Raw genomic sequence first — 18,839 nt, 5'->3', positions numbered from 1 at the left:
GTCTTTCTCATTTTTATTTAAACTGCTTACGATAATTAGTTTAGCATGTTTTGTTTAGCATTCTCCATGTTTGCATTCATTTGTCTTGCATGCACCGAGGCTTGGTTCAACATTCTAACAACATTGTTATTTAAATACTTCTTTAAATACGTGTTTAGACCGCATGTTATCAAATTGATTTATATGCCACATTAGTACCCGAGCCTATTAATTATATATTGTATGTGTTGCATTAGTCATATTGCATAGTTAGGATCATGTTTCTAACTTTATTGTCTTTTTGGCTTGGAGTACTAAGTATGCCTTTACTCGCTTTAGCATATCACATGCGTGTGATTATTGCCAGGTCTAGCATGCTTTCCATGAGGCTAATTGCTTAAGTGTTATAATTGCTTGAATGCTTGTGGATGAAGGCTAATTGCTTGAATTGGAATAATTTGAGTAATGTACATATGCGATCACTTTTTCAAGTGGTACATATTCGAAACAATTCTATAAACAAATATGAGTCAAATGTTCCAATTCTTACAAATTAGCCTATACTTGTGTGTGTACGCATCACATAGTAATGCTAGCATAATAAATCGGAACAAGAGCATATAATGTAGATAAGATTCATATCATGATTAGTAGAGGCTGATCTTTGATTAGGCGAGCGGTGATGCTCAATTTATGACCTTCCCCTCTCGTACCTAAGTTCCCGAACCAAGACAATCTTGGTGATAACAGACACGTGGCCTTTGGCACGAGCCATGGGTTTCGTAAATTTCTCTAAATAAAATACTTAGGTGGCGACTCTGTGTTTGGAAAAACGGTTCATTTTTGACAATTTGATTCAAAATTGATTTTCCAAAAGATTTGCCGGATTGGGACTCTTTGGTGTTTATCTATTTCACATTACACTCGTGGAATCAGATTCAGAACCGCGGGAGTCTGATACTGTAGGACTTATTCGCTTTCCGAAAGGGGGTGCGAAAAAGTCGAGCTACGATTTCTGGCGACTTTGCTGGGAAAAGTAAAGAACTTGACTTGAATTTCATGATATGAAATTTTATCTACACTTATATGTTTCTTTGCATGGCATTTGCATTGGTGCGTCTAAGCCACTGTGTTTGCCATTTGCTATTCCTAGACGGTTTACCAGAGGCTTGCCTAAAAGCTTGCCAAAAGGTTGATCGGTCATGGGCTCTGCCATAACGGAAACACAACCCTTGGATTTGGACTACCGCTATACCGTTTGATCCTCGTTTCACTTCTCAATGTTAGGTGTGAGAAGTATATTAGGTAGTCTTGCTGAGGCACCCTTTTTGACCATTTGGCCTAGTTGCATATTGAAAGCTATAGAGACTGTCCCAAACTAGAACATGATGCTTACCCGAATACAGGATTACGTGAAACTGTTTTGTTTGAATAATGAGCCCTAGTTCCTGACGAAACTAGGACAGGGTAACCTTACTCCTTCATAGGGGTGTTTTGGCTCTCATTTAACTTGTATGTGCTTTACAGTGAAATTGTACAGGAATGTACGTATCAGTTGCAAGTTTGGTATCCGTTTTGGGGCAAAATTCAGTGTTGAGTGCAGTTCTATAGCTTTGATTACATCAGTGTTGATAACATCATTAGTGGAGGTGCTCTGCGGTTTCTGATTACTATTTTCTTTTTGCTTTATTTCTTTTTGCTAGGTAGTTTAACACCATAACTTCGGAAAGTTCAGATATCCCCCAAGTGCTTTGGACCCGTGTCAGAAGGCTTTGTAAGGTCGGAGATCTTGTTAGGGAACAGCTCGTGTTTACTTTGCTCTCACCGATTACTAGATAGAAGAGAGTCAGGCAAAGTTCACCGGTCCAGTTTCTACAGCAGTCACCCCCCATTTCACCTGTATCTAGTCAGGCTCAGGGGCAGTCTTCTACATCTAGTCCAGTATGAGATCACTCATCTATTCCGATGGCACAGTATCCCCCAGTCAGTATGGAGGAATTGATCCATCATCTTCAACAAATAGTTGAAACCCTGCAACAAGATGCTACTCGTCAGGTCGATGTCACAGCCTGTCAGGCTGAGGTAATAAACAAGTTGTAACACCAACAACCATAGCCGGTAGTAGAGTCTGCATCTCATGCACCTCCTACGGGTATCCCAGCACCTAGAGCCACTATCTATACTGCTAATGTCCAAGAGAATTAGGGCAATCCGACAGAGCTGATCCACCACAAGCCTCCAAGGCACCTGTGTATCAAACCGAGGCTCCGTTTGAGTTTGAGGTAAACCCAACTGTGCTTAAGGTCGACAAGCTGGAGAAGCTATTCAAGAGAGCACAGGGTGTTAACTCTATCACCGACATAGAAGACGAGTATACTAACTCTGCTGTGACATTGCCAGATCTGTTCAAAATGCCGTACATCGATCGATTTGATGGTTTCGAAGATCCCATGGTTCATCTACGGCTATTTTCAGACATCCTGCTGCCGATGGGCCTAACCAGATTGCAGAAGCTCTCTCTCTTTGGCCAGACTATGTCAAGAATAGTAGCCATATGGTCTGCAAAGTTGGAGGATTTTGGGAAACAGAATTGGGAGGAAATGGCTGAAGCCTTTATTGCTCAATACTCGTATAACACATAAATCGAGGTCAAAACTCGTGATCTCGAGGCAACGCGCCAAGAGCCAAAAGAGGGCTTCTCAGAATTTGTGACGAGGTAGAGGGCTAATGCTTTAATGATGACCACACGGCCTTCTGAGAAAGATCAGATAAGGATGGTAGTCCGCAATTTGCATGGGAAGTTGCTGCAGAAAATGATCGTCCTACCTCTGTTCACATTCACCGAGTTCCATGAGATGGGGGTTCAGATTGAAGACGCCATGAAACAAGGGCGAATTACTGATGAGAAAGAGCAGGCGAAAAGGCCTTTTGTACGCAGTTCCAATGCTGCCACTAGTGGTAGTACAGCTGTGAGGCCATCAGATATGAGCATTGTCACTACTATAACCAAGATTGCCAATCCCTTTGCTAATACAGCTCCACAAACTTCAGCCAACTCTGCTCGATCTTAGAGGACCTTTACCTAACTCTACATGACCCTATCTCAAGCCATGAAGATGTTGGTCAAAAAGAGGCACCTCAAACTATTAGAGCCTCGCCCACTACCTGATCCTCTTCTACCTAAACACAACTCAGCCAAGTATTGTGTTTTTCACCAGCAGCATGGTCACAATACCAACCATTGTTTTCGGCTACGTCATGAGATTCAAGATCTCATTGACAATAAGGTGATTGTGCCACCCCATAAACCAAATGTGACTACAAACCCTCTCCCGGCCCATAATCAAGTTCCCCCACCTCAAAATTTAAACCTAATCCATACACTGGCCATCCCCTACGACCCCAGTGTATATATTACCCCTTCCCACCTACCCAGACCGACAATGTTCATTCCTGAAAGCACAGATTTTTGCATGATGGATACGTCCACACTTCAACCTAAACATGTGGTGGTGACAGTTGCAGTAGAAGGGAGGCTGGCCTTAGAGAAGAGTACGAGTCCATTGCCTGAGTGCTCTGAGGACTTGTTTGAGGGGGTGTAAGATCCAAGCTACTACATTGTGCCACTTGCCAATTATAATGGAGGTCAATGTGGTTAAGGAGGATGGCCCAAGCCAAAGTTTGGATGATTTGGTAGAACTTGAGCAGGACTTAGATAACCTGCAGTTCTTTGACGAGCAGGATCAAGGGGATGTGCAGATTGACTGGTTCAATTTGAATAGATCAACAGGAAACTTTGGGTGGTTGAGTGATGAACCGGACATGGAAGAAGGAACTGAAATGGAACAGGAGGAAAAGAAAGCAGGAATCGCTATAGTGGTTGGAATGGCCGATGAAAAAGGGAAACTGCCAGAGAACACCGGCGTGGACAATTTAGCTAAGGAACTAGGCATTGTGAGTATTGTGGACACAGAATAGGAAGCTGCGCTGAAACAGTTTGCGCAAGAGAGGGTTAAAGATGACCAGGAAGCTGTAATGGCCTAACACCCTGCGGGTGATACTTATGAGGTGAAAGTGATCCGAATGGAGCCGAACAATTGTTTGTCAGCTGCCGAAGGTGTATGGTGGGAGGATGATGATCTACATCTGGCTCACACTAATGAAGACTAGGGTGAATGCCTTCCAGACAACACTTGGTACGCAGAAGAGATAGATCACATGACAAGAAGTGGGCGGTATTTCAAGCCATCACAATTAGATTAAGCTGAGACATCTGGAAAAGACAGAGAGGTTGAGAGATAGAAGGAGAACTAATTGGAAGAAGAGGCAATGTTGAAACAACTGAAGAAAATCCAAGCTAACATCTCAATTTGGGGTCTTCTCATCGCCTCCCAGGTACATCGACAGGCAGTGCTGTCTGTAATGAACAAAGCTAAATTATCCATTGACACTACTCCTGAACAGCTTGTGGGATTGGTCTTCCCAGATGGTGTCAGGCCGAACCTAACCTTTTCTGACAAAGAACTGCAGCCGAAAGGCTTAACTCACAACAAACCCCTGTACATATCCATTGAGTGCAAGAAAAAATGGGTACCGATGGTGTTGATAGGCACCAGTTCGGCTATCAATGTTTGTCTTTCTCGCACAGCTTATGCCATCGGCCTTAGACCAGCAGACTTCGTGTCCACGCCCCAAGTAATTCGGGCATCTGATAATACGAGTAGAGAGGTTATGGACACGGTGCAAATCAGAGTCCAGGTAGGCCCAGCTCAGCAGGATGTCGAGTTCCATGTCCTAGATGTCCCCACCACCTTCAACTTACTACTAGAGAGGCCCTAGCTGCATCATGTGAAAGCTGTCTCCTTCACCCTTCACCAAATGTTAAAGTACCCCTATGGGAAGAGAGTGGTGATTGTTTTCGGGAATTCATCTATCCATCCCCCGCCAAAGGTAACTACACCGGTGTTGGAGATCACTCATGGCGAGGATGATGTATTCATTTCAGGGTTCACTCTGGCTGAGGCCCGAGTAGTACAGACCATTTTGGCTGCTGATGAGGGCATGTATATCAGCGCCCAATCTATCTATGTCATGAACAAACTACGGCATGTGCCAGGAATGAGACTTAGAAGAAGTGGCTAGAAAGGTGTTATAGCATTGGCCGATGTACCGCACAATCCACATGTCTTTGGTTTGGGATAAATACCCACCAAAGAAAACTGGATCAGAAAAAGGGAAGAGATCACAGGCAAAGTCAAGTAGGCTGGGAAACACTATGAGCTCATCCACAGGCCAATCTGAGGAACGCTGAATGGCCACTTTGTTTAGGAGGGAGAAGATTTCCCTTTTTGTAGTTTTTTCAAGCCCTAGATGAATTCTATGAAGCAGTGCATCCCCGGATTCGAAATCTTTTTCGACCTGCAGTTGTAAGATAGTGATGTCGAGAAAAAGGCTAAACCAAGTACTGAAGCTGAGCAGAGCATGGAAAGTGACTTGGACAGCAGCGAACTTGGAGTAGGGGCAGCACTAGCATGTCTCCTTACAGATCCTCCGACAGACTCAGAGAACTTAGGGGATAATCTTACCATCTCCATGATCGGGGAGCAACTGGGTGTGAACCTATCCAACAACATTTTGGACGCATCAGAAGCACTATCTCTTATTTGGGAGTTGGAGGAGGGCTACCTGTCTAGTTCTGGGTCGGGTGATGAGCTCGAATCTAATTCCACTGAGTCTATGGAGTCAGAATCAGATTTTGGTTCTTCTGAGTCTGAGTCTAGTATTCTTGGGGGTGATAACTCAGATGCCAAGGTCTTGTCCAGGTCTTTTTTTTTTTTTTTTTTTTTTACTTTTGAGTCGGTTGTAACAGAAGGGCTGGATCTTATGAATGAAAACGCTGCCGATTCTGAGTATTTCTTTGTACCACTTATTTATTGTATTGACCAAGATTTTCAGAATTTCAATGAAAACGAAGATGAAGGAATTCCTCTGGTTTTGAAAAACTTGATTAATTGAGAGGAGGAGAGGTTTGCAAAACCCTGTGCTGATGAAATCATTACTATTAATGTGGGTACTGAGAAGGATCCGCGTCTAGTCCAGATCAGGTCCACGTTGTCTTCGGAGAAACGCGAGCATTTAGTCATTTTATTAAAAGATTTCAAAGATGTTGTTGCGTGGTCTTACAACAACATACCTGGAATCGATCCTGAGATTATACAGCATCGGATCCCTCTTGACCCCGAGGCTTGACTCGTCAAGCAGAAGTTGTGTAGAATCCGTTCAGATTGGGCGTTGAAGATCAAGGAAGAGGTTACCAAGCAGATCGAGACAGGTTTCTTGTTAGTATCTGAATATCCAACTTGGTTAGCTAACATTGTCCTAGTACCCAAAAAGGATGGTAGAATCCGGGTGTGTGTAGACTTCCTGGATTTAAATAGAGCTAGTCCGAAGGACGACTTTCCTCTGCCGCATATTGATGAGTTAGTGGATTTCACTGCGGGTCATGCGTTGATATCCTTCATAGATGGGTTTTCCGGATACAACCAGATTCTAATGGAGCCCGAGGATAGAGAGATAACTGCATTTACTACACCGTGGGGTACCTACTGCTATCAGGTTATGCCGTTTGGGATGAAGAATGCCGGGATTACCTATCAAAGGGCTGTAACCACTATTCTGCATGATATGATCCACAAAGAGGTCGAGGTGTACGTGGACGACTGTAGACACCTCATTTTTGACCGTCCTCAAGACTTGGACGTCACCATTGGAACACTTGGTGATTACCCTTGTTTGTGTTCGTTTGGAGTTCCCGGAGGTCTCGGCTCGCGCGCCTTGCCTCAGGATCCCCGAATTCGACTGTTTAGTGCCTGGTTTTGCACCAAACACTTGCATTTTGCCTTGGAGGGGCAGGGAATGCCTTGTGAGGCATCCCCACACACCACCGGCCATGGCCGGAGGCCATCGGCTGGTTTTTGCTGCCATCGGCAACGTATATTGCCGGTCGGCACTATTTGTTGCCGGTCGGCACTCCCTTTTGCCAAAATGGCATTTTTGGGCAGCCAACTACTGTTCATTTGCTTTTGCAGATATTTTGTTACAGCTGTCTTGCATTTGGCTCCCCTCCGTACACGTGTATGGAGGGATCTCTCTCTTTAGAAGCTTGTCTTGTAAGCTTTACAAGACAAAAGGCTCTATAAGAGGAGCCCTTCTCTCTCTTTGCTTAGGGTTAGACACTTTAGAGAGTTTAGACAGCCATATTTAGGGTTTTGAGTTCTAGGGTTAGAATCCATACACATTCTATCTCTATACCTCTCTCTTTTTACCTTTGTGTGTGTTTAATTGTGTTTGTGTCTTACTATTGCACACAAACACATAGTGTTTCACCTTCTCTTAGCTACTGAGGTTCTAAGAGGCTGGTTTTGGTGTTTTGGAGCTGGATTCAAGCCAAAGAGGGCTGTTGGAGCATCATTTGTGAAGGTGATCTACAAGGGTGAGAAACTTCCCTTTTATTCCCCATTTTTGCATTGATTTTCTACCTATCTTAGAGCTGTTTTTGTGCTTAGTGTATAACATAAAAAAGTTCTATTTTTTATCCCTCTTGATTGTTTATTAAGAGTGTTTTGTGGTTTGGGTTTGTTTGACCCCTCCTAAGCCTTGTAAGGCTCCTTTTTGTGCTATTTTGTGCAAGTTTCGAGACTTTGGTGTTTGGGCCTCTTCACCACTGAAATCTTGAGGGATTTCAATGGCGGAGATGGTTCCTTGAAGTCTCCAAAAGGGGCCACCCCCTCTCCTTGTTGTCCTTGAAAGGGACCCTTTTTGGCCTCTTGGGGGAGCATCATGTTAGAGTGTGTATTGATCATGTCTTGGCTGTTTTCCATGCTTATTATGCCATGATATAACCTTGTTGTGTGTTGGTTTTGGTACACCATGCATGCTTAGCATACCTACCTTGTAATGCCACTTTATTGCCTTAACATGCCTTAGGTTGTAAACCTTTGTTCAAGCTTGTTTTAGGCTTAGTTTTGTGAAGCTTCTATGCTTATTTTACCATGCTAGAGGTCTGTCCATAGTTGTTTGGGTCGGCCATGGCATGCATTGTATAGCCCCTTTGTATTTTTGGCTTGTTGGCCTTGAGTGTGTGAGTATGTAGCATGCACTACTTGCTTTATTCTAATGATTTGGCATCATTCATAGCATAATTTCAGTCCCTTTGACATGCTTGTATGCTTACTTTGGACACCTCTTTGAAGCTTTGGAAGCTTGACTTGCATGCTCCATGTTTTGATCATTGTGCATGCTTTTGATTTTGAGCCATTTAGGTGCCATCTAGGTGTCCCTTGGGTGTTGTTTAGGTCTGCACTAGACCTATTTTAAGTCCTCTTAGCCTTGTAAGGCTTGGTTGATTTAGTCTTGGTTTAAGCCTCTTGGCTTGCCTTGGGTTTTTGGCTTCGTTTGCATGCCTTGTTTGTCTTGTTTAATTGGCTTAATACCCTTTGTAACATGATTTTCAATGCTTACCTTGCATGCCATTAGTCCATGTTATGCCTCTTTCAAGTGTGCTTGAGAATTGCCTTTTATGCTTAAGTGTTGGTCCTTGTGTGCATGCATGTTTGCATGACATTTAGCCCTCATTTTATAGCACTATGGCCACTGTTTTAGGCCTATTTAGAGTTGCCTAAATCATGTATAAGTCCACCTTTTCATCAGTTTGCATTGCCTCATGTTTGCTTGTATGCTTGCATAAGTGTTTTGCCATGCCATGTTGCATCCTTAGCTTGCATGCCTAGGTTGCATTGCATTTTGCATGCATGCATTGTTCCTTGACTTGGTGATAGGAATTGGGCCTTGGTTCGTTTGTTTGGTTTGCATTTCATTTGACATGAAGGTTGCACACTTGATTCTTTGGGCCGTCATGCATGGAAATACGTGATTGGCGGTCCGAGAATCGAGACACATGCCCTTTTGAGTCACAAACATGATAGGGGACATGATTGGTGCATACATTGCTTGAATTGTATTGCCATGCAAGTTCTGTCCTCTGCTGCTGTGAGTTGCAGGTTCTGCAGGCATTATTTGCTGACCGGCAGTATAGATTGCCGACCGGCAGTAAATCACCAGCCGATGGATTCATTTTGTGCCGGTGACCACAATTCACTGCCGGTGGTAATTCTACTCAGCCGGTGGTGATTCCCAGTATCCAGAAAAGCATCCTTGAGACTTTGGCAGTCTTCAGAGAGGCAGAGCAGGGAAAACAGAGGCAGACTATGCATGGCCGTACACTTCCGAGCAGGACCCGAGCATGCGCCGCATCTGGCTCTCCTCCCGAGGCGGTTTACTGCTTTTCTTAGTTTAAATTAGTTCGTTGACTGATTAGGCAATTTGTAATATTTAATTTGCTTGCGTAGTTAATTAATTTGTATTATTTATTTGGTCCCTCTAGGCGAGGGCAAATCTGTAATAAGTGTGTGTGAGTGGTGTGTATGTCTTCCAATCCCCACTTCTTTCTTCCCTTTTATTTACCTGTTTTGATGGTTAGTATTAGGGCACGTTTAAATTAGCATACCTCATGCAATGCATGCGTGCATTCATTCATTTGTCTTACATGCACCGGGCTCGGCGCATCATTCTAACTGCATCTGTATTTCAATTTCCAAATTGAATACGTGTTAGTTGTAGCATTTCACATGTCATCGTAGATTAGCCGAGCCTATCCTAATCACATTTTGCTTGTGTTGCATTAGTCATTTTAACATGAACTAGGACATGCCTGTCTGCTAACTAGTTTATTGTTTTGGCACGGAGTACGATGTAAGTATTTATGCTTTAGCATACCGCATGCGTGTGAATGCTATTATGACAGCATGATTACCATGTGGCTAGATGCTTATGTGATAAACTGTTTGAATGCCTGTGGGTGAAGGTTGGATTGTTTGAGTTGGAAAAAAACTCGTTGAAATCTGTATTTTAGCCTACTTGCGAGTAGCAAATTCCAAAGTACCTTTTTTAAGACAAACGGATATGCAATGCTTATTTCCAAATTAGGCAATCTAGTCTATATTTGTTTGCTGCGCGCATAACATAGTAACGCTAGGCTAATAATTGGTTTAAGAACACATAACGTTTTCAAAAACGGATATCACGGTTAGTAGAGGCCGATCTTCGGATCGGGCGAGAGGGGGTGCTCATAGCTGACCTTCCCCAATCGTACCCTAGCTCCCGAGCCGAGACAACTCCGGTGATGACGGACATGTGGCCTTCGGCACCGGGTCAGGGTTTCCTAAATTCCCCATAAAAAATATTTAGGTGGCGACTCTGTATCTGGCAAAGCAGTCCATGTTTGGCACTTCTTTTCAAAAATCTGTTTCTCAAAACAATTTGCCAGATTTGGACTCTTTGGTTCAAGATTAAGAACCGTGACACAAATCGAGTCCGAGCTGTAGTGACCCCAAATGAACAGAACGGGACTCACCCTCCCGGGGCGTTCGGGGACGTCTACAGTTTCTGGCGACTCTGCTGGGGAGTTTAGAGAGCTTAACTCGAACTCATGATATCCTGTTTTGATTTCATTTATGTGTTTCTTTGCATTGCATGTGCATTGGTGCGCCTAGGAACACAGTGTTTGCCATCTGCCATTCCTGAACGGTTTGCCGGAGGCTTGTCTTGTCAAGGCATGACCATAAGGCTGACCGGTTATGGGCTCTGACAGTATGGGAACACAAACCCCGGTTTTACCGGGGCACCCTTTTCGACCATTCGACCTAGTGCATATTCGGATCCATAGTGACCATTCCAAGATAGGACAGGCTGCTTACCCGATTATAGGTTGTTTGAAACCGCTGCGTGCATAATGGAACCCTAGCTCCTGACAAAATAGGACAGGGAAACCCTACCCCAACATAGGGGTGTTTTAAATCTCTTTACTTGCTATGTGCTTTTAGAGTGTTTCTCTACAGGAACGTGCATATCAGTTTGCAAGTTTGAGTATCGGGCCCGAGGGCACCGGTATCAGTGTTGTTGAGAATCAGTCATCTGTGGATATCAGGTTCAGTTTTTGGGGACAGTGATTTCTGGGAACAATGATCAGCAGTAGAGTACAGTTGTTCAGCTACACCCGTGTTTGATCTGTTTGGGCTGAAATGCTGTTTGTTGTCTCTTTCAGTTCGGACAGCTGGTACAGAATAGCCAGTGTTCCCCTTGTTCCTTCCAAAATCAAGGCCATCCTAGAAATGCCACCACCAAGGATTGAAAAGGAGGTGTCAGGCTTTCTGGGCAAAGTGCAATTCATAAAACGGTTTATTTTCAAATTAATCTTGACTTGTGAACCACTATTTGGTCTCCTGAAGAAAGGGAAGAAATTCCGATAGGATGATCGATGTCAATTCGCCGTTGAGCAGATTAAGCATTACCTTCAGAATCTGCCTATGTTATCACCGCTAGAGTTGAGGAAGCCTTTGATTCTATACTTGTCAGTGATAGACACCACAATGGGATGTATGCTTGCTCAGGAATCTGAAGATAGAGTGGAGAAAGCCATCTATTACTTGAGCAAGAAAATGCTGGATTATGAGACCCGCTATACTCCGTTGGAGAAAGCTTGTTTAGCCTCGGTATGGGCTACCAGGATTATGAGACCCGCTATACTCCGTTGGAGAAATCCTGGTTTCGAGATTAGATCCTATCAAATGTCTCTTTGAGAAACTAGTACTTATGGGTAGGCCAGCCTATTGGTTGCTTCTCCTCTCCGAATTTAATCTCAAGTATGTCACTTGCAAATCGGTCGAGGGAAGAGCTGTAGCGAAGTTCCTGGCAGATCACCTAGTAGAAGGGGATGAGGTGGTGGAATACTTGTTTCCAGATGAAGCCATTTTGCAAGTTGAAGAGGAGACTTGGACAATTTACTTTGGCGGAGCGTCCAATCGATACGGTTATGGGATAGATGTGTTGCTGATAGCACCTAACGAATCCCATATACCTTTAGCCTTCAAACCCTGGTTCAAGGTGCCCAACAACGAAGTAGAATATGAAGCGTATATCGCTAGTTTAGAAGCCACCTTGGAACTAGGGGCAAAAAGCTTGGATGTTATCGGGAACTCGAACTTAGTTGTTTCTCAAGCAAATGGAGACTAGAAAGTCAAAGAAGAAAAGATAAATGTTTATCACCACACCCTGGACGTTCTGATTCCTTGGTTCGAAAAGCTGACTTTCACGCATCTACTGAAAGAGAACAACAGGTTCACGGATGCTTTAGCAACTCTATCTAAACCAGCGTGTATCGCTGGTTTAGAAGCTGCCCTGGAACTAGGGGCAAAAAGGTTGGACGTTATCAGGGGCTCGCACTTAGTTGTTTCTCAAACAAATGGAGACTGGAAAGTCAAAGAAGAAAAGATGAAGGTTTATCACCAGACTCTAGATGTAACGCCCTACTTTTTATTACTTGAAATCATTACCAAATTCATTACCTAATTCAAGTTCAGAGATAACATGCGGAAATAAACTCTTTAATCCCATGAGTAGAAATGAATAACAATTCTCTCATCCGAATGCAAATTGAATGCAACATGAGCATACTGAATAAAATACCCGAAGGCTTACATCATTAAAGAATCAAGAAGAATGGTGTAACCCTTTTACATATATGGCATTTCGCCAACACAAAAGAGGCCTCGTGGCCAACAAATAAGAAGATCCAAATCTTGTAGCACATCCTGCTTAACACCTGAAAAAGATTCAACAACGTGGGATGAACATATAGTCCAGTAGGGATCTCAACATGTCCCTCAACAATAACAACTTACATATAGCTATGATCATGAATGCTCAATCTCATACTAGAATAGTAATGTGACAGTTTATACAAAATATACATAAGTATGAACTTTTCTTGTAAACAGCCATCTCATTCAACGCTATAAGCGATTCATCTTTCTTTTCTTTTCATTACCCCTTGTTCCCAAACTTTCATAACAATAACAACTTCTTAGAAAAACAATTTCTCTAAGCCCATTACTTTTCTCCCATTTTCCATAGTTACAACAGAGGTGCCCTTTTTCAAAACATATTTTCAAAATACTCGATTTTCTTCACACTTTCCAAAATCTGGAAATGGTTTGTTCCCAATACATTCATACCTATACATGCATGCCTTTAATAGAAAGGGAGATAACAAATCATCAACATGTATATAATCAACAAATGAGGCAACTCAGCCCTCCAAAACTGTAACCATCGCAATCCATGATATACTTAGATACACTGAGACAAAAACAATAAAACTCTGCTCTACCGACTATATGCACAATAAGCCAAGGATACAACTCTCACAACGGTATGCCATTTTACCAAGCGCTAGCTGGAAGGGTGTGGTACCTTAGTGTCACGACCCAAACCCGCCCCTATAGGTTTAGCACCGTAATCGGCCAGTAATCCGAGATTACCGAAGGCCTGCTTAACACTAATACAGTAATACAGAGTACAGGGGCTGGCGGAAGCCAATACAGTAAATAAACAATGCCCAATGAGCTGTGAGTCTGTATGCAAAAGACCTCTCATGCATACATATATACAGATACAGTACAAGACAGTACATACAACATCCACAGTTGATCAGAACAGGGACCAAGTCCCTATTAAAAAGTACAGTACAGTGCTATACAATAATACAGAACAAGTGCAGAGATAAACAGGGGCAATTGAAACACCCCTAAGCCATAGCTTGACAGGCTCGGAACCTCGCAGTGAGGCACAGTGGTTGGCTTGACAAAAAGGGAGTCAAACCCAGGCTCCTAGCTCCGGTCTAGTGCCTGAACACCTACATATATATATATATATATATATATAAACAGTGAGCTAAAGCCTAGTGAATAACATAATGCGTAAAGAGGTTAAGAATGAATGTCCTTATAGTAGTGAAAACAGCTCAATTGATTCAGTATAAACAGTAATTCAGTCATTAAGTCAAAACAGTCATATGTGGTACATCCATTAGCATAGCAGTACAGTAAACAGTAGGTCTTAACAGACCGAACAGTAAATGATGGCCATCAATCAGTAAATAGTGGTGGTTCCAACAACGGAACCGACAGAGATCTCTGTAACAGTAACAGTCAGTAACAGTAGTTGCTAAGGATGCTACAATACAGTTCAGAATACAGGACATACATTCATTCAGTGAACAATATTAATTCAGAAACAGTACAGTTCAGTTGTTTAGAAGACAATCATTTTTGAACGTATCTTTACACAGATGTTACTCACAGAGTTTTGGGCTACGGTAAGCTAGAACGTGTCCTCGGAAAGCCAACCCTACACAGTTTACAGGTTGAACACACACTAAGCTACACAGTTGGGAAAGATAACAACTTAATCCCTAATTTGCTTCAGTGTGGTTCTACATCTATATCCTCATTAAGATGTCTTAAACTAGGCCTAAGAATGCCTAGGATGAAATGAGGATGCAAAGATGCACTTGGAAAACATTTTCAGAATTTTCAGGAAAACAGGGTCCCGCTCGAGCGTCTACTATTCCGCTCGAGCGTACATGCAGACAAAGGTTTCCGCTCGAGCGTAGACTTACCCACTCGAGCGTACTGCAAAACAGTCAAAAGTACTGGTTAGGTGAAAATCACGCTCGATTAGGCGCTCGATAGCCGCTTGAGCGCCAATTACCCCGCTCGAGCGGACATCAAAACAGTGCAAAGTATTGGGAGCACGGATTTCACGCTCGAGCGCCAGTAACCCCGCTTGAGCGTGAGTTCAAAATCTGGAATTTCCAAATTTGAACCTCAAGCTTAAATTCAACTTCAAATGCATCAAATTCAATTCCTTTGGGTCCATTTCCTGGAAAACATTTGTAAATACATAGAATAACATGATTTAAAGCTTAATTTGAGAAATCAAAGCCCAAGGGTAGTTCAATTAAGTACATTTTCAAACCAATTTTCATGAACATGATGAACATGCAAACATGCAAGAGTTTAAACCATTTCAAAGCTTCAATTTCATGCTCTAAAGAGCCAAACCTTTCAAAAACAAGATGATTTCATGAATCTTAGCTAGAACTTGGACATGCATGTGAAGAATTTCCATGAATTCAACTCAAAACTCCTCAATATAGGCATGCATGCATGATATATGCTATAATTCAACATTATTGGACTAAATCAAGACTTAGATCACTAAAGACCCAAGAAACATGCAAAAATCAACTCAAATACACAAATGAGAGGGTCAATGGTCTACCTTAGGTCTCCAATTACAAGAATATAGGCTCAAGTTTGCAATTCTCTCTTCAATTCTTTCAATTCCTTCAATTCCTCCAAGCAAAACACAAGATGAACTCAAAATCTCTCCTCTCTCTCTCTAAGTCGGCAAGAACAAGAAATATAGCTGATGAAATGTTGCCTAAGTGTATAATGAGGCTCAAATATTGTCTAGGTAGCGGGCCACTCATGTGGCAAAATGGTTATTAAGCCAAACTATGCAATTTATCAATATTTAATCTAATTTAATCATACCAAATCACATTTTGGATAAATATGCCATAAATTCACATTAATTCTACTGATCATAAGGCACTAATCAATTTTTGGTTCGGCCGCCGATAAGGCCTTCAATTAGCAATTTAAACACAAAGACATGAACAGATAATTTGGCAAGCAAACAGATAGAGTGCAATTTAACTAACATATACTCAATCAATTAGTTTCAGATTTCAGTCAGTCAGTTCAGTATTTCAATCAATTCAATTACTTATCATAATCAGTCTTAGTTTAGCAGTAATCAGTAGTTATTCGGTAAACCGTGATGGGGGTTATTACAGTCTTCCCTCCTTAAAAAGAGTTTAGTCCTCTAAACTCGAGTTACCTTCATTCTGGAAGAAAACAGGGTTCAGTGAAAACAGTTCAGGATATCTCTTGGCCATGTCGTCTTCCCTTTCCCAAGTGGCATACACGCCACCATGGTTTTGCCAATCAACTTTCACTAGCGGGATCTCTTTATTTCTCAACTTCTTGATCTGTCTGTTTACGATCTGTATGGGCCATTCCTCATAAGTGTAGTCATCACTCAGCACTATACGAGTAGGCTCTATCACATGGAAAGGATCCTGGAGGTAGTCCCTCAACATAGAAATATGGAAGACGTTGTGCATATGTTCCATTTCAGGAGGAAGCGCAACTTGATACGCCACCGGATTGATTTCCTCAATAATTTCATACGGTCCGACATACCTTGGCGTTAACTTGCCTTTGGCTCCAAAACGAGTCTGGCCTTTCATCGGTGTCACTTTCACAAAAACGTGATCACCCACTTCATACTCTCTGTTCCGTCTTCTGACATCTGCATAACTTTTCTGTCTGCTCTGTGCAGTTTTTAGTCTCTGTTGTATCAGTTTCACTTTCTCAGTTGTTTCATATACAATCTCGGGCCCAAGCAAAGGCCCATCTCCAACTTCTGCCCAGCAAATCGGAGATCTACATTTTCTGCCATACAATACCTCGAAAGGCGCCATACCAATGCTTACATGATAACTGTTGTTGTAGGCGAATTCAGCCAATGGCAAATGGCTTTCCTAATTTCCCTGAAAATCAAGGATACACATTCTCAGCAAATCCTCCAGAGTTTGGATGGTCCTTTCTGACTGGCCATCTGTCTGAGGATGATAGGCACTACTCAGTCTCAGTTCAGTACCCAATGCAGTCTGTAGGCTTTGCCAAAATCTTGATGTAAACTTCGAATCCCTGTCAGAAATAATGGACACAGGCACTCCATGCAGTCTAACAATTTCATCAATATAGAGTATAGCCAACTTGTCTGCATTATAAATTGTCTTAACAGGTAGGAAGTGAGCAGATTTAGTCAGTATATCAACAATAACCCAAATTGAGTCCATACCTTTACGGGAGCGAGGCAATCCAACGGTAAAATTCATGGTGATATGCTCCTATTTCCACTCCGGTATTGGTAAGGGCTGCAATAAGCCTACGGGTTGTTGATGTTCGGCTTTGACTTGTTGGCAATGAAGACATTTTGATACAAAATCAGCAATTTCTTTCTTCAGTCCCGGCCACCAGAAATTCAGTTTCAAGTCTTGGTACATTTTTGTGTTCCTCAGATGGATAGAAAATTTTGAATTTTGGCCCTCTTGCAGAACCCTTCTCTTCAATTCAGAATCATTCGGTACACACAGTCTTTCTTGGAATTTTAGTACATTATTTTCAAATTTGAACCCCGATCTTGGTTTAGATTCCTTTTCTTCGATGATCTTCTTCAAGAAGTCATCCTGTTGTTGTTTCTCTTTAATTTATTCCATCAGTGCCGGTTGAGCAGAAATAGCAGCTATTGTTCCACCTTGTTCTTACAAAACAATTTCAATTTCAGATTTTTCAAGGTCACAAAGCAACTCTTTCTGCTCGGTGAGCAAACAGGCTAAGTTTCCAATCGATTTCCGGCTCAATACATCGGCAACGGTGTTGGCTTTCCCCGGATGGTACAAAATCTGTAGGTCATAGTCTTTAATCAGTTCTAGCCATCTCCGCTGTCTCATGTTCAGTTCTTTCTATGTGAAGAAGTACTTCAGACTCTTGTGATCTGCATACACCTCACATGTCGCCCCATAAAGGTAGTGATGCCGGATTTTCAATGCAAATACCACTGCGGCAAGTTCCAAATCGTGGGTTGGGTAGTTCTTTTCATGCGGTCTCAGTAGTCGGGAAGCATAAGCAATAACTCTCCCATTCTGCATTAAAACACACCCCAAACCCTTATGAGAAGCATCACTAAAAATGGTAAAACCATCCGTACCTGAAGGTAGGGTAAGAACCGGTGCAGTCACAAGTCGAGTTTTCAACTCTTGGAAAGCGGATTCCCTTTGGTCAGTCCAGTCAAATGATACCCCTTTTTGTGTCAGTTGAGTCAATGGTAAGGCAATTTTGGAGAAATCTTTGACAAATCTTCTGTAATATCCGGCTAGTCCCAAAAAGCTTCGGACTTCTGTCACATTTGTCGGACTAGGCCAGTTCACTACAGCTTCAATTTTCTGCGTATCAATAGAAATTCCATCTTTGCTAACAACATGCCCCCAAAACATAACATGATCAAGCCAAAACTCACATTTAGATAGTTTAGCATAAAGTTTCTGTTCTCTTAGGGTCTGTAGGGCAAGTTTCAGATGATGTTTATGTTCGTCTATACTTTTGAAATAAATCAGAATGTCATCTATGAATACAACTATAAAGTCATCAAGGTATGGTTTAAAGATTCTATTCATGAGATCCATAAATGCAACAGGTGCATTGGTAACTCCGAAAGGCATAACTAAAAATTCATAATGTCCATACCTCGTTCGAAAAGCAGTTTTGTCTATGTCTTCTGGTTTAACCTTCAATTGATGGTATCCTGATCTGAGGTCGATCTTAGAAAACACTTGAGCACCCTGTAACCGATCAAACAAGTCATCAATACGGGGCAATGGGTATTTATTCTTCACAGTTACCTTGTTTAGTTCACGGTAGTCAATACACAGTCTCAATGAGCCGTCTTTCTTCTTCACAAACAAAACAGATGCGCCCCATGGTGAAGTACTAGGCCTGATGAACTTCTTGTCTAGTAGTTCTTGCAGTTGTACTTTCAATTCTTTCAATTCAGTTGGAGCCATTCGGTAAGGAGCTTTCGATATAGGCTGTCTACCCGGAATCACCTCAATGGTGAATTCAATCTCTCTGTCAGTCAAATCCCCTGGCAGATTATCTGGAGAAACATCTGGAAACTCTCTGACTACAGGAATACTATTCACATTAGTATTGTCATCAGTAGGCACAGTCAATACAGAACACAAATACCCCTTACACCCTTTTCTAATC

Source organism: Camellia sinensis, chromosome 2 (genome assembly GCF_055761805.1).
Source record: "Camellia sinensis isolate YWXY chromosome 2, ASM5576180v1, whole genome shotgun sequence".
NCBI lineage: Eukaryota > Viridiplantae > Streptophyta > Magnoliopsida > Ericales > Theaceae > Camellia > Camellia sinensis.
The sequence above is the reverse complement of the archived record's forward strand: the minus strand, read 5'-3'. Positions refer to the sequence as shown.